This window comes from Elephantulus edwardii, unplaced genomic scaffold (assembly GCF_000299155.1).
Source record: "Elephantulus edwardii isolate Elephantulus edwardi_28Jun2011 unplaced genomic scaffold, EleEdw1.0 scaffold00451, whole genome shotgun sequence".
Lineage (NCBI taxonomy): Eukaryota > Metazoa > Chordata > Mammalia > Macroscelidea > Macroscelididae > Elephantulus > Elephantulus edwardii.
The window spans coordinates 503,516-509,721 of record NW_006400201.1 but is presented as its reverse complement, the minus strand read 5'-3'; the positions used below and the strand labels follow the sequence as shown (position 1 = coordinate 509,721).

The 6,206-nt window shown below is 39.0% G+C and overlaps 1 pseudogene; it reads right to left on the bottom strand.

Annotated features, from left to right (window-relative positions):
• Window positions 1-903, bottom strand: part of LOC102865806 — a 26,679-nt pseudogene extending 25,776 nt beyond the window's left edge.
• Between the last annotated feature and the right edge of the window lie 5,303 nt (window positions 904-6,206).

Sequence of the window (6,206 nt, the reverse complement as noted above, 5' to 3'; positions counted from 1 at the left end):
TCTCCAGATTTCTTGGCACAACTTGGTGAGCACGTCCAGGGCAGCATCTGTTAACTGAAATATGTCAATTGGTATACCATCTATTCCTGGAGCCTTATTGAGAATGTATAGCATTGGGAAAATCTGTTGTCATATATCTACCCAAAGTCTTGAAGAGGAAAAAAAAAGTCCGTTTAAAAACTAAAGTGTGCTCGTTTCACGCCACGGTCTTTCCAATCACATGCTATGCATCTGCAAGTACAAGAATGAGTAAGTAAAGATGACAGGAGAAGAATCAACTAATTTGGATTATGGTGTTGGGGAAGAGTACTGGATTGCTAGCGAGCTGAGCGAGCATCGAATTCTGGTCCGGGCTGGCAAAATGCCCTTGTTCGAAGGGGTTTGCCTGGGCAGCTACCAGTCTAGGGTGCAGGGAGCTGGTCTGTGGGCACACATGGTGTGGAGAAGGCTGAGGCTGCATCCTTGGGGAACGGCTAGATTTGGGGGGGATAGGACTGAGGCCGCGGAGAAGGGACAGGTTGGGGAGAACGCACTTGATTGGAGAGAGAAGATGGGATCTGCTGGCCTTGTAAGTGTGGGGATTGGGCATGATTTGGGGAGCATATGCTGTTGAGGGCTCATGGGGTTGGGCTGTGCAGGTGACCCCATCTGCTGCTCGATGAGTCGCTGCTGGTAAGCCTGCAGGCTGGCTCCAACATCAGCGCCCAATGCTGGGGGAAGCTGGCCCATCTGTCCCATATTCCCTTGTTGCATCTGTTGCATGTGATGTTGCATCCGCTGATGCTGCTGCTGCTGTGGGGGATAGCCAACTCCCTGGGGCTGTTGGAACTGGTTATGGTTGGCCATTCCAGGGCCTATGCCCGACCTGCTCCCTGTTGCTGCTGCTGCATCATCTGCTGTCATCTCAAGATATCTCGGAACTGTGAAGGCACGGTGTTGTGGTTCATGTTCATCTGCTGAGCCTGGGGGCTCATTCCTCCCATGGCTGGCTCGGAAAGTCTGTGTCAGTGAGGTCCCATCTGGCAGCCTGATCTGTATGCGACACTAGTCATACTCCCGCTTGGTGGGAGACTCCTGGCTGGGAGAGAGGGAACAGGACCCGGTTCTGTGGCTGATGGAGATGGCTGCGTACCCAAAGTGCCACCATACTTCTTGGCTCTTTCTGTTTTTAGTATTTAGGACAAACAACTTTGAATTAGCTAACCAATTCAGAAAATAATGCCAAAAGAAGGGTTTTTATAATTTTTTTCTTTTATGAAAGGTGGAAGGTTCAACTTCCCTCTTTACCTTTTGATACAAGATTTATTGCAAGTTTTCTAATGATCATGTCAGTGTCTCTATATGTCCAACAAATAACCATTTAAATAGAATATCTTCACAGCTGCTGGATTTCATGAAAGCCATAGGCTTTTCCCAAGTTATTTCTGAGACAGTTTTGATAGGTGGAAATATATCTATATTATTTTTTTAAAACCCGTGAAAAGTGGGATATTTGAAAAGACCTTATTTGTCAAAGATAAGCCTAGAACCCAGAGTTTCTTGCTGCTGTTATTAGGTATTGTTTAATAGAATATGACTCATAATGACCCTGTGAACAACAGATGTGAACCCTGTCTTACACTGTGCCATTATTTTCATTTCTGACACACTTGAGTCTGTTAGGAAAAAAAGATAATGTTTAATAAGATAAATATTCATTGTTTGCTCATGCTTTGCCATTGGTAGATAAGGAGCTTTATCTTCTTGCTCACAGACATCTCCAAAAGAATTTCCAACAGACTGAGCAGATGATGGGAAAATTATATGTTGTTGTTGTTATGTGCTGTTGAGTCACCTGCAGCCCATAATAACCCCATGTACAACAGTTCTGAAGCCTGACCTGCATGAACCAGTCTCACTGACCCTGACACAGCAACCCTCATTGCGCCAGTTACTGTATAATTCCATCTTATCTAGGGTCTCCCTCTCCTGTGCTGTCCCTCCAACCTTCCAAGTACGATATCCTTCTCCAAGGACTGGTCCCTTCTGGCCATGTACCCAAATTTCAGATGGCACTTCAAAATCCTAGGCTCAAAAACACCAGATATTTTCATTGTTCTAACTAAAGTTTAGAATACTTACTTAGAAAAATGTTTTTCTAATTTCTATGTGTTCCTATAACAATTTCTGTTGATGGTAAATAATTGTGCTATTTAATTGTCAAGAATACAGTGGTTGTTCCATTTTTCCTTTGATTACTATTGTCCTCATACTGTAGTTTTATAAGATCCATTCACTTTTAAATAGACTTTTTTATTGTACTAGTTTATTTACAAAACTCAAATATATAGTTTCCCAGAACAGATTCTTTCAATTTTGTTATTGTAAATTACTGTGTTTATGAAAATATCTACGTATCATGAGAAAGTAATACATCTATGTGATTTGTAAAAGATTAGAATGATAATATATAAAAAATAACTCCAAACACATTTTTGTAAATTGTATCACTAGTTCACTGGTGGGTCAATAACAAGGCTAGCCAAAGTATTAAACATAAAATATCTGCTTCAATTAAACTCGTTTAAGTAGAAACCTATATAGCACAATATAAAACTTCTCTATGGGTTTATAAAGCAGTAATCTCCATGGACAAAGACTGGCACAATATCTCACATGCAGTTGTTCTAACTGCCAACTTTTTACTTAAATGCTTTAAATGGTGAATGTTTAATCACTGTACAACTAAGAAAAGAATATAACATTGTTTAATGAGATGGAGAAACTAATTCTAACTTTATGTGGAAAGGACAGAGGCACTAAACAGTTAAAATAATACTGAAAAGTTTAGGGATGACCCAACAGAGTGAGGAGATTGTTAATATAATTGATATCTCATAAAAGCAAGACATTGCCTAAAATTATCCAAAAAGGACCGGAGCAACACGTCAACAGAGAACTGCCAGGCGTGCAAGGTGTGTTTAGAAGAGTTCATGGTACTAGGGATATTATAGCTAATATTAGATGGATCTTGGCAGAAAGCAGAGAGTACCAGAGGAGTGTCTATCTGGGTTTCACTGATTAGTCACAGGCTTTTAACTGTGTGGATCACAGCAAACTGTGGAGGACTCTGAGAAGAATGAGAATCCCAGAACATTTGATTGTGCTTATGCAAAACCTATACTTGAACCAAGAGCAGTCGTCAGAACAGAGCAAGAGTACACTGCAAGATTCAAAATCAGGCAGGCTGTCAAGCAGGGACACATTTTGTCTCCATACCTTTCCAATCTGTATGCAGAACAGATCATTCAGATGTCAGAATGTACAAGGTGGAATGTGGCATCAGGATTGGAGAAAGGTTCAACAACAATCTGCATTATGTAGATGACACAATCCCGCCTTACTGAGACTGAGGAGAACTTAAAGCACTTGCTGCAGAAGGTCAAGGACTGCAGCCTTCAATATGGACTAAAGCTCAACATCAAGAAAACAAAGATTCTCACCACTGGGCCAATTGGTAGTATCATTATGGATGGTAAAAAGATTAAGATTTTTAACAGTTTTAATTTGCTTGGCTCAACAGTCAACACTCTTGGTACCAGCAGCCAAGAAATCAAGAGACGAATTGCATTGGGAAAGTCAGCTGTCAGAGACCTCTCCAAAGTACTGAAGAGCAACGACATTAGGCTAGAGACTAAGGTACATTTGATTTGGGCCCTAGTCTTTGCAATTGTGTGCTGTGTGTCAGAGAGTTGGATAATGGCTAGGGATGATGAAAAGAAAGTTGATGTCTTTGGACTGTGGTGCTGTAGAAGACTGTTGAATATAGCATGTACTGTTAAGAGAACAACCAGGTTTGTCCTAGAGAGGGTGAAATCGGACTGCTCCATGGAGGCAAAGATTCTGAAGCTTCGTCTGACATACTTTGGGTCTGTTGAAAGGAGAAAGCAGTCCTTGGAGAGGGTCATCGTGTCTGGGAGAGTGGAGAGACAGTGCAAGAGAGGAAGGCCCTCAGCGAGATGGATCAATTCAGTGATCAGGGTAATGGGAGTGGGTAGGTGTGTCAGAGACAGTGAGGTTGGTATAGGATAGAGCAGGGTTTAGAGCTCCTGTACATAGGGTCACTACCAATCGCAAGTGATATGATGGCACATAACAACAAGAATAAGAGGTTTCACACTTAGCAACTCAAAACTTACTATACAAACAAAACAAAACACGCCAACAAAAAACTTAGTATACAACCGTTCTAACAACAGCAACAAAAATCCTGGTACCAATTCAATGATAGACATATTGGTCAATGTAACAGCACTGAGAACTAAAATAAGTTTATTCATTTATTAGCATCTAATTTTCAACACAAAGTCAAAGTTCATTCAAGAGAGAAGAAACTGTTATTAGCAAAAATTGTGCTTGCTAAACTAGATATAACATATCCCTGGAGTACAACCTTACCAATTGTGGACCATGCAGTGTTTCCTTGCTCTGTTCTGGTGACTGCCTGTAGGTTCAAGCACAGGTTTTAGATAATCACAATCAAGTGTTCTGGGAGTCCCAGACATCTCAGATTTAACCACAGTTTGTTGTGACCCATACAGTCAAGTTATTTTTCTTAGTCAATGAAACTCAGATAGATATTCCGCTGGTACTCTCCACTTTCAGTCAAGATCCATTTAACATTAGTTATAATATCCCTAGTACCACCACCTCATCTAAACCTAGTCTGCACTTTAGGCAATACTCTATTGATGTGCTGTTCCAGTTGATTTTGGATAATTTTCAGCAGAATCTTGCTTGCATGTGATATTAATGATGTTGTTGGATAATTTCCACACTCTGTCAAGTCATCTGTCTTGGAATAGGAACAAATCTAGATTTCTTTCACTCAGCTGACCAGAAAGTTGTCCTCCAGATTTCTTGGTACAATTTGGTGAACACAAATTAAGAAAGACTAGAAATAAAGATGGGCTATCTACTTCCTAAATAGCAGGCCTTCAAAAACTCTTTGTACAATAGAGATCACTTAGATGGCATGTGAGGCTGGGTCCTCATATATGGGAACACAAAGGACGAGGAATAGTTGTAACCAGACACTAGATTGGAACATGAAATGTAGGAACCATGAAAGTAGTAAATTGGATATTGTTAAGAAAATGGAATACATAAACACTGACATACTACATATTGGTGAATTAAGATGGCTTGGCATGGGACAATTTGAATCAGACAATCATATTATCTACTATTCTTGAGATGGAAAGGTGAGGAAAATGGATGACTTTCAAAGTTAAAAAAGTCAGTTCTAGATCCATCTTGAAATACAACGTTGTGAGTGACAGGATAATATCCATACACATACAAGTAAGTCCAGTAAATACCACTATCATTCAGATATATGCACCAACAACTACAGCCAAGGAGGAGGAAATAGAAGATTTCTAGGAACTTTTGCAGGCTACTAACATATGTAATTGTAAAATGGCCAGATTACTGGACCAAAATGAAGCTCTGTTGACCTAATTTAATAGAGAGTTTTGCTGCCAACACAAAGGTTGACAGAACTCATCACATAGTTGGATAGAGAAAACGGGCAGTCTTCTTTTGTGTGATCTACAATCTCCAAATCCCACTATTATAATCAGCTATGAATGTCTTCTGATTTGAAAACAATGACAGAGAGAGAATGAACCAAAAAAGGTTATTACTTGAAATATTCTGAACTTAGAATTTAAAGGCTCTGGTATTTGAGTTTTAGTCAAATGAAAATTGTCTTGTGAAATAAACAGTATCATTGATGAATATTGTGCTCCCATTAATAATTTACTACATAAGAACAAATGGTCAACATTTACCTTAAAATAAAGATGATAGTCTAAGGAGAGACAGGGATGTCTTCTTAACAGAAACTAACAAATGAAATGAGAATAAATAGAAAACTAACACATTGTTAAAAATCTAAACAATGCCATAAAAGCATATCAAAGTTGTCATACAGAAATTGTTAAGTTGGAAATCAAAATACTATGCAAACTTTCACCTAAAGTACAATGAAATATTTTTTTAGATTATTACATGCTTACAAATAAGAATTATAAATAACACTGACTCTAAAAATAGCCAGCTAAATAATGAACAATGAACTCTTTTTGGGTTTTCTTTTTTTTCTATAATTATATTTTATTAATTTTCATAAACATTTACAGAGATTTTGGGTTTCCATTCAT